Genomic DNA, 11,499 nt, shown 5'->3' on the forward strand with positions numbered 1-11,499 from the left:
TCTGTAACCTCCTCCAGCCCCTACAACCCTCCCTGTCTCTTTAACCTCCTCCAGACCCTACAACCCTCTCTATCTCTGTAACCTCCTCCAGCCCCTACAACCCTCCCTATCTCTATAACCTCCTCCAGTCGCTACCACCCTCCCTATCTCTGTAACCCCCTCCAGCCCCTACAACCCTTGCTATCTCTGTAACCTCCTCCAGTCCCTACAAACCTCCCTATCTCAGTAACAAACTCCAACCATTACATCCATCCCAACTCTGTAACATCCTCCAGTCCCTACAACCCTCTCTGTCTCAAACAACCTCCGACCCCTACAACCCTCCCTATCTCTGTAACCTCCTCCAGACCCTACAACCCTCCCTATCTCTGTAAACAACTCTAGCCCCTACAACTCTCCCTATCTCTGTAACCTCCTCCAGTCCCTACAACCCTCCCTATCTCTGTAAACTCCTCCAGCCCCTACAACCCTTCGTATCTCTGTTACCTCCTCCAACCCCAACAATCCTCATTATCTCTGTAAGCTCCTCCGCCCCTACAACACTCCCTATCTCTGTTACCTTCTCCAGCCCCTACAACCCTTCCTATCTCTGTAACCTCCGCCGCTCTTACAACCCTCCCTATCTCTGTAACCTCCTCCAGCCCCTATAACCCTCCCTATCTCTGTAACCTCCACTGCCCCTACAACCCTCCCTATCGCTGTAACCTCCTCAAGCCCCAAGCACCATCCCTATTTCTGCAACCTCCTCCAGTAACTACAACGCTACCTATCTCTGTAACCTCATCCAGCCCAAGCAACCCTCCCTATCTCTGTAACCACCTCCAGCACCTACAACCATCCTTATCTCTGTAACCTCCTCCAGTCCCTACAACCCTCCATATCTCTGTAACAACCTCCGACCCCTACAACCCTCCCAACTCTGTAACCTCCTCCAGTCTCTACAACGCTCCCTATCTCTGTAACCTCCTCCAGTCCCTACAACCCTCCCTATCTCCGTAAACTCCGCCACCCCTACAACCCTCCCTATCTCTGTAACCTTCTCCAGCCCCTACAACCCTCCCTATCTCTGTAACCTCCGCCGCCCCTACAACCCTCCCTATCTTTGTAACCTGCTCCAGTCGCTACAACACTCCCTATCTCTGTAACCTCCACCAGCCCCTACAAACCTGCCTATCTCTGTAACCTCCTTCACCCCTACGACCCACCCTATCTCTGTAATGTCCGCCGGTCCTACAACCCTCCCTATCCCTGTAACCTTCTCCAGCGTCTACAACACTCCCTATCTCTGTAACCTCCTCCAGTCCCTACAATCCTCACTATCTCTGTAACCTCCACCAGCCCCTACAACTCTCCCTATCTCTGTAACCTCCTCCAGACCATACAACACTCCCTATCTCTGTAACAACCTACGACCCCTACAACCCTCCCAACTCTGTAACCTCCTCCAGCCCCTGCAACCCTCGCTATCTCTATAATCTCCTTCATTCCCGACAACCCTCCCTATCTCTGTAACATCCTCCATCCCCTACAACACTCCCTATCTCTGTAACCTCATCCAGTCCCTACAACTCTCCCTATCTCAGTAAACTCCTCCAGTCCCTACAACCCTCACTATCTCGGTAACCTCCACCAGTCCCTACAACCCTCCCTATCGCTGTAACAACCTCCGAACCCTACGACCATCCCAACTCTGTAACCTCCTCCAGTCCTTACAACCCTCCATATATCTGTAACAACCTCCGACTCCTACAGCCCTCCCTATCTCTGTAAACACCTCCAGACCCTACAACTCTCCCTATCTCTGTAACCTCCTCCATCCCCTACAACCCTCCCTATCTCTGTAACCTCCTCCAGTCCCTACAACCCTCCCTATCACTGTAACCTCCTCCAGTCCCTACAACCCTACCTATCTCTGTAACCTCCTCCAGCCCCATAACCCTCCCGATCTCTGTAACCTCCTCCGCCCCTACAAAACTCCCTATATCTGTAACCTCCTCCAACCCCTACAACACTCCGTATCTCTGTAACCTCCTCCAGCCCCTACATCCCTCCCTATCTCTGTAACCTCCTCCAGCCCCTACAACGCCTCCTATCTCTGTAACCTCATCCAACCCAAGCAACCCTCCCTATCTCTGTAACCTCCTCCAGCACCTACAACCATCCCTATCTCTGTAAGCTCCTCCAGTCCCTACAAGCCTCCTTATCTCTGTACCAACCTTCGACCCCTACAACTCTCCCAACTCTGTAACCTCCTCCAGTCCCTACAACACTCCCTATCACAATAACAACCTCCGAACCCTACAACCCTCCCCATCTCTGTAAACTCCTCCAGACCCTACAACACTCCCAATCTCTGTAACCTCCTCAAGCCCCTAGAACCCTCCCTATTTCTGTAACCTCCTCCAGTAACTATAACGCTACCTATCTCTGTAACCTCATCCAGCCCAAGCAACCCTCCCTATCTCTGTAACCTCCTCCAGCACCTACAACCATCCCTATCTCTGTAACCTCCTCCAGTCCCTACAACCCTCCCTATATCTGTTAACTCCGCCGCCCCTACAACCCTCCTTATCTCTGTAACCTCCTCCAGCCCGAATAAACCTCCCTATCTCTGTAAACTCCTCCAGTCCCTTCAACCCTCCCTATCTCTGTAACCTCCGCCGCCCCTACAACCCTACCTATCTCTGTAAATTCCTCCAGTCCCTACAGCCATCACTATCTCTGTACCCTCCTCCAATCCCTACAACCTTCCCTATCTCTGTAACCTCCTCCAGCCCCTACAACACTCCCGATTTCGGTAACATCCTCCAGTCCCTACAACCTTCCCGACCTCTGTAACCTCCTCCAGTCCCTACAACCCTCCCTATCTATTTAACATCCTCCAGCCCCTACAAACCTCCCTATCTATGTAACATCCTCCAGCCCCTACAACCCTCCCTATCTCTGTAACCTCCGCCGCCCCTACAAACCTACCTATCTCTGTAAACTCCTCCAGTCCCTACAGCCATCACTATCTCTGTACCCTCCTCCAATCCCTACAACCTTCCCTATCTCTGTAACCTCCTCCAGTCCCTTCAACCCTCGCTATCTCTGTAACAACCTCCGACCCCTACGACCCAACCAACTCTGTAACCTCCTCCAGTCCCTAAAACCCTCCCTATCTCTGTAACAACCTCCGACCCCTACAACCTTCCTATCTCTGTAAACACCTCCAGTCCCTACAACCCTCCCTCTCTTTGTAACAACCTACGACCCCTACAAACCTCCCAACTCTGTAACCTCCTCCAGGCCCTACAACCCTCCCTATCTCTGTAACCAACTCCAGCCCCTACAACCCTCCCTATTTCTGTAACCTACTCCAGCACCTACAACCCTCCCTATTTCTGTAACCTCCTCCAGCCTCTACAACCCTCCCTATCTCTGTAACATCCTCCAGCCCCTACAACCCTCCCTATCTCTGTAACCTCCTCCAGTCCCTACAACCCACCCTATCTCTGTAACCTCCACCAGCCCCTACAACACTCCCTATCTCTGTAACCTCCTCCAGCCTCTACAAGCCTCCCTATCTCTGTAACCTATTCCAGCCCTTTCAAGCCTCCATATATCTGGAATCTCCTCCAGTCGCTAAAACCATCCCAATCTCGGTAACCTCCTCCAGTCCCTACAACCCTCCCTATCTCTGTAACAACCTCCGACCCCTACAACCGTCCCTATCTCTGTAACCTCCTCCAGAACCTACAACACTCTATCTCTGTAACCTCCTCCAGGCCCTACAACCCTCCCTTTCTCTGTAACCTCCTCCAATACCAACAACCCGCCCTATCTCTGTAACCTCCTCCAGCCCCTACAACCCTCCCTATCTCCATAACCTCTGACCCCTACAACCCTCCCAACTCTGAAACCTACTCCAGTCTCTACAACTCTCCCTATCTCTGAAAGCTCCTCCAGCCCCTGCAACCCTCCCCATCTCTGTTGCCTCCTCCAGCCCCTACAACCCTTCCTATCTATGTAACCAACTCCAGTCCCTACAACCCTCCCTATCTCAATAACCTCCTCCAGTCCATAAAACCCTCCTAATCACTGTAAACTATTCCAGTCCCTAGAACCCTCCCTATCGCTGCACCAACCTCCGACCCCTAAAACCATCCCAACTCTGTAACCTCCTCCAGTCCCTACAACACTCCCTATCACTATAACAACCTCCGACGTCTACAACCCTCCCCATCTCTGTAAAATCCTCCAGACCCTACAACACTCCCTATCTCTGTAACCTCCTCAGGCCCCTAGAACCCTCCCTATTTGTGTAACCTTCTCCAGTAACTACAACGCTACCTAACTCCGTAACCTCATCCAGCCCAAGCAACCCTCCCTATCTCTGTAACCTCCTCCAGCACCTACAACCATCCCTATCTCTGTAACCTCCTCCAGTCCCTACAACCCTCCATATCTCTGTAACAACGTCCGACACCTACAACCCTCCCAACTCTGTAACCTCCTCCAGTCTCTACAACACTCTCTATCTCTGTAACCTCCTCCAGCCCCTGCAACCCTCCCTATCTCTGTTGCCTCCTCCAGCACATACAACCCGCCCAATCTCTGTAACCTCCTCCAGTCCCTACAACCCTCCCTATCTCTGTAAACTCCGCCGCCCCTACAACCCTCCCTATCTCTGTAACCTCCTCCAGCACGTATAAACCTCCCTATCTCTGTAAACTCCTCCAGTCCCTACAACCCTCCCTATCTCCGTAAACTCCGCCACCCCAACAACCCTCACTATCTCTGTAACCACCTCCAGTCCCTACAACCCTCCCTATGTATGTAACATCCTCCAGCCCCTACAACCCTCCCTATCTATGTAACCTCCTCCAGCCCCTACAACCCTCCCTATCTCTGTAACCTCCGCCGCCCCTACAACCCTACCTATCTCTGTAAACTCCTCCAGTCCCTACAGCCATCACTATCTCTGTACCCTGCTCCAATCCCTACAACCTTCCCTATCTCTGTAACCTCCTCCAGTCCCTTCAACCCTCGCTATCTCTGTAACAACCTTCGACCCCTACGACCCAACCAACTCTGTAAGCTCCTCCAGTCCCTACAACCCTCCCTATCTCTGTAACAACCTCCGACCCCTACAACCTTCCCATCTCTGTAAACACCTCCAGTCCCTACAAACGTCCCTATCTCTGTAACAACCTACGACCCCTACAAACCTCCCAACTCTGTAACCTCCTCCAGGCCCTACAACCCTCCCTATCTCTGTAACCAACTCCAGCCCCTACAACCCTCCCTATTTCTGTAACCTACTCCAGCACCTACAACCCTCCCTATTTCTGTAACCTCCTCCAGCCTCTACAACCCTCCCTATCTCTGTAACATCCTCCAGCCCCTACAACCCTCCCTATCTCTGTAACATCCTCCAGTCCCTACAACCCACCCTATCTCTGTAACCTCCACCAGCCCCTACAACACTCCCTATCTCTGTAACCTCCTCCAGCCGCTACAAGCCTCCCTATCTCTGTAACCTAGTCCAGCCCTTTCAAGCCTCCATATATCTGGAATCTCCTCCAGTCGCTAAAACCATCCCAATCTCGGTAACCTCCTCCAGTCCCTACAACCCTCCCTATCTCTGTAACAACCTCCGACCCCTACAACCGTCCCTATCTCTGTAACCTCCTCCAGAACCTACAACACTCTATCTCTGTAACCTCCTCCAGGCCCTACAACCCTCCCTTTCTCTGTAACCTCCTCCAATACCAACAACCCGCCCTATCTCTGTAACCTCCTCCAGCCCCTACAACCCTCCCTATCTCCATAACCTCTGACCCCTACAACCCTCCCAACTCTGAAACCTACTCCAGTCTCTACAACTCTCCCTATCTCTGAAAGCTCCTCCAGCCCCTGCAACCCTCCCCATCTCTGTTGCCTCCTCCAGCCCCTACAACCCTTCCTATCTATGTAACCAACTCCAGTCCCTACAACCCTCCCTATCTCAATAACCTCCTCCAGTCCATAAAACCCTCCTAATCACTGTAAACTATTCCAGTCCCTAGAACCCTCCCTATCGCTGTACCAACCTCCGACCCCTAAAACCATCCCAACTCTGTAACCTCCTCCAGTCCCTACAACACTCCCTATCACTATAACAACCTCCGACGTCTACAACCCTCCCCATCTCTGTAAACTCCTCCAGACCCTACAACACTCCCTATCTCTGTAACCTCCTCAGGCCCCTAGAACCCTCCCTATTTGTGTAACCTTCTCCAGTAACTACAACGCTACCTAACTCCGTAACCTCATCCAGCCCAAGCAACCCTCCCTATCTCTGTAACCTCCTCCAGCACCTACAACCATCCCTATCTCTGTAACCTCCTCCAGTCCCTACAACCCTCCATATCTCTGTAACAACCTCCGACACCTACAACCCTCCCAACTCTGGAACCTCCTCCAGTCTCTACAACACTCTCTATCTCTGTAACCTCCTCCAGCCCCTGCAACCCTCCCTATCTCTGTTGCCTCCTCCAGCACATACAACCCGCCCAATCTCTGTAACCTCCTCCAGTCCCTACAACCCTCCCTATCTCTGTAAACTCCGCCGCCCCTACAACCCTCCCTATCTCTGTAACCTCCTCCAGCACGTATAAACCTCCCTATCTCTGTAAACTCCTCCAGTCCCTACAACCCTCCCTATCTCCGTAAACTCCGCCACCCCAACAACCCTCCCTATCTCTGTAACCACCTCCAGTCCCTACAACCCTCCCTATGTATGTAACATCCTCCAGCCCCTACAACCCTCCCTATCTATGTAACCTCCTCCAGCCCCTACAACCCTCCCTATCTCTGTAACCTCCGCCGCCCCTACAACCCTACCTATCTCTGTAAACTCCTCCAGTCCCTACAGCCATCACTATCTCTGTACCCTGCTCCAATCCCTACAACCTTCCCTATCTCTGTAACCTCCTCCAGTCCCTTCAACCCTCGCTATCTCTGTAACAACCTTCGACCCCTACGACCCAACCAACTCTGTAAGCTCCTCCAGTCCCTACAACCCTCCCTATCTCTGTAACAACCTCCGACCCCTACAACCTTCCCATCTCTGTAAACACCTCCAGTCCCTACAAACGTCCCTATCTCTGTAACAACCTACGACCCCTACAAACCTCCCAACTCTGTAACCTCCTCCAGGCCCTACAACCCTCCCTATCTCTGTAACCAACTCCAGCCCCTACAACCCTCCCTATTTCTGTAACCTACTCCAGCACCTACAACCCTCCCTATTTCTGTAACCTCCTCCAGTCCCTACAACCCTCCCTATCTCTGTAACCTCCACCAGCCCCTACAACACTCCCTATCACTGTAACCTCCTCCAACCGCTACAACCCTCCCTATCTCTGTAACCTAATCCAGCCCCTACAAGCCTCCATATATCTGGAATCTCCTCCAGTCCCTAAAACCATCCCTATCTCGGTAACCTCCTCCAGTCCCTACAACCCTCCCTATCTCTGTAACAACCTCCGACCCCTACAACCGTCCCTATCTCTGTCACCTCCTCCAGAACCTACAACACTCCCTATCTCTGTAACCTCCTCCAGGCCCTACAACCCTCCCTATCACTATAACAACCTCCGACGTCTACAACCCTCCCCATCTCTGTAAACTCCTCCAGTCCCTACAACACTCCCTATCTCTGTAATCTCCTCAGGCCCCTAGAACCCTCCCTATTTCTGTAACCTCCTCCAGTAACTACAACGCTACCTATCTCTGCAACCTCATCCAGCCCAAGCAACCCTCCCTATCTCTGTAACCTCCTCCAGCACCTACAACCATCCCTATCTCTGTAACCTCCTCCAGTCCCTACAATCCTCCATATCTCTGTAACAACCTCCGACCCCTACAACCCTCCCAACTCTGTAACCTCCTCCAGTCTCTACAACACTCTCTATCTCTGTAAACTCCTCCAGCCCCTACAACCCTCCCTATCTCAATAACCTCCTCCAGTCCATACAACTCTCCTAATCACTGTACACTATTCCAGTGCCTAGAACCCTCCCTATCGCTGTACCAACCTCCGACCCCTAAAACCCTCCCAACTCTGTAACCTCCTTTAGTCCCTACAAACCGCCCTATCTCTATAACAACCTCCAACCCCTACAACCCTCCCCATTTCTGTAAACTCCTCCAGACCCTACAACACTCCCTATCTCTGTAACCTCCTTTAGTCCCTACAACACTCCCTATCTCTATAACAACCTCCTACCCCTACAACCCTCCCCATCTCTGTAAACCCCTCCAGACCTAACAACACTCCCTATCTCTGTAACCTCCTCAAGCCCCAAAAACCCTCCCTATCTCTGTAACAACCTCCGACCCCTACAACCCTCCCAACTCTGTAACCACCTCCAGTATCTACAACACTCCCTAACTCTGTAACCTTCTCCAGCACCTGCAACACTCCCTATCTCTGTTGCCTCCTCCAGCCCCTACAAACCTCCCTAACTCTGTAACATTCTCCAGCCCCTACAACCCTCCCTATCTCTCTAACCTTCTCCAGCCCGTACAACCCTCCCTATCTCTGTAACCTCTTCTAGTCCCTGCAAACCTCCCTATCTCTGTAAACTCCGCCGCACCTACAACCCTCCCTATCTCTGTAACCTCCTCCAGGCCGTACAAAGCTCCTTATCTCTGTAACCTCCTCCAGCCCCTGCAACCCTCCCTATCTCTGTTGCCTCCTCCAGCACCTACAACGCTCCCAATCTCTGTAACCTCCTCCAGGCCGTACAAACCTCCTTATCTCTGTAACCTCCTCCAGCCCCTGCAACCCTCCCTTTCTCTGTTGCCTCCTCCAGCACATACAACCCTCACAATCTCTGTAACCTCCTCCAGTCCCTACAACCCTCCCTATCTCTGTAACCTCCTCCAGCACGTATAAACCTCCCTATCTCTGTAAACTCCTCCAGGCCCTACAACCCTCCCTATCTCCGTAAACTCCGCCACCGCAACAACTCTCCCTATCTCTGTAACCACCTCCAGTCCCTACAACCCTCCCTATGTATGTAACATCCTCCAGCCCCTACAACCTTCCATATCTATGTAACCTCCTCCAGCCCCTACAACCCTCCCTATCTCTGTAACCTCCGCCGCCCCTACAACCCTACCTATCTCTGTAAACTCCTCCAGTCCCTACAGGCATCACTATCTCTGTACCCTCCTCCAATCCCGACAACCTTCCCTATCTCTGTAACCTCCTCCAGTCCCTACAACCCTCCATATCTCTGTAAACTCTGCCGGCCCTACAACCCTCCCAACTCTGTAACCTCCTCCAGTCTCTACAACACTCTCTATCTCTGTAACCTCCTCCAGCCCCTGCAACCCTCCCTATCTCTGTTGCCTCCTCCAGCACCTACAACCCTCCCAATCTCTGTAACCTCCTCCAGCCCCTACAACCCTCCCTATCTCCGTATACTCTGACCCCTACAACCCTCCCAACTCTGAAAGCTCCTCCAGCCCCTGCAACCCTCCCCATCTCTGTTGCCTCCTCCAGCCCCTACAACCCTCCCTATCTATGTAACCAACTCCAGTTCCTACAACCCTCCCTATCTCAATAACCTCCTCCAGTCCATACAACCCTCCTAATCACTGTACACTATTCCAGTGCCTAGAACCCTCCCTATCGCTGTACCAACCTCCGACCCCTAAAACCCTCCCAACTCTGTAACCTCCTTTAGTCCCTACAACACTCCCTATCTCTGTAACCTCCTTTAGTCCCTACATTCTCCCTATCTCTATAACAACCTCCGACCCCTACAACCCTCCCCATCTCTGTAAACCCCTCCAGACCTAACAACACTCCCTATCTCTGTAACCTCCTCAAGCCCCAAAACCCCTCCCTATCTCTGTAACAACCTCCGACCCCTACAACCCTCCCAACTCTGTAACCTCCTCCAGTATCTACAACACTCCCTAACTCTTTAACCTTCTCCAGCACCTGCAACACTCCCTATCTCTGTTGCCTCCTCCAGCCCCTACAACCCTCCCTAACTCTGTAACATTCTCCAGCCCCTACAACCCTCCCTATCTCTGTAACCTCCGCTGCCCATACAACCCTCCCTATCTCTCTAACGTTCTCTAGCCCGTACAACCCTCCCTATCTCTGTAACCTCTTCTAGTCCCTGCAAACCTCCCTATCTCTGTAAACTCCGCCGCACCTACAACACTCCCTATCTCCGTAACCTCCTCCAGGCCGTATAAACCTCCTTATCTCTGTAACCTCCTCCAGTCCCTACAACCCTCCCTATCTCCGTAAACTCCGCAGCCCCTACAGCACTCCCTATCTCTGTTACCTCCTCCAACCCCCACAACTTTCCCTATCTCAGTAACCTCCTCCGCCCCTACAACACTCCCTATCTCTGTAACCTTCTCCAGCCCCTACAACCCTCCCTATCTCTGTAACCTCCGCCGCCCCTCCAACCCTCCCTATCTCTGTAACCTCCTCCAGTCCCTACAACCCTCCCTATCTCTGTAACAACCTCCGACCCCTACAACCCTCCCAACTCTGTAACCTCCTCCATTATCTAAAACACTCCCTATCTCTGTAACCTCCTCCAGCACCTGCAACCCTCCCTATCTCTGTTGCCTCCTCCAGCCCGTACAACCCTCCCTATCTCTGTAACCTCTTCCAGTCCCACAAACCTCCCTATCACTGTAACCTCCTCCAGCCCCTACAACTCTCCATGTCTCTATAATCTCCTCGAGCCCCTAAAACCCTCCCTATCTCGGTAACCTCCTCCAGTCCCTACAAGCCTCCCTATCTCTGTAACCTCCTCCAACCCCTACAACCGTCCCTATCTCTGTAACCTCCTCCAGAACCTTCAACCCTCCCTATCTCTGTAACCTCCTCCAGACCCTACAACCATCCTATTCTGTGTAACCTCCTGCAGCCCCTACAACCCTCGCTATCTCTATAACCTCCTTCATTCCCGACAGCCCTCCATATCTCTGTAACCTCCTCCACTACCTACAACCCTCCCTATCTCTGTAATCTCCTCCAGCCATTAAAACCTTCGCTATTTCTGTACCCTCCACCGGTCCCTACAACACTCACTATTTCTGTAAACTCCTCCTGTCCCAAAAACCCTCCCTATCTCTGTAACATCCTCAATTCCCTACAAACCTCCCTATCTATGTAACCTCATCCTGTCCCTACAACCCTTACTATCTCTGCAACCTCCTCCAGTCCCTACAACCCGCTCCATTGCTATAACCTTCTCCAATCCCTACAACTCTCCCGATCTCTGTAACCACCTCCAGTCCATACCACAACTATCTATGTACCCTCCTCCAGTCGCTACAACCCTCCCTATCTCTGTAACATCCTCCAGCCCCGATAACACTCCCTATCTCTGTAACCTCCACCAGTCCCTACAACCCTCCCTATCTCTGTACCCTCCTCTTGTCCCGACAACCCTCACTATCTCTGTAACCTCCTCCAGTCCCTACAGCCCT

Source organism: Cetorhinus maximus, unplaced genomic scaffold (genome assembly GCF_964194155.1).
Source record: "Cetorhinus maximus unplaced genomic scaffold, sCetMax3.hap1.1 HAP1_SCAFFOLD_2595, whole genome shotgun sequence".
NCBI classification, from domain to species: Eukaryota; Metazoa; Chordata; class Chondrichthyes; order Lamniformes; family Cetorhinidae; genus Cetorhinus; species Cetorhinus maximus.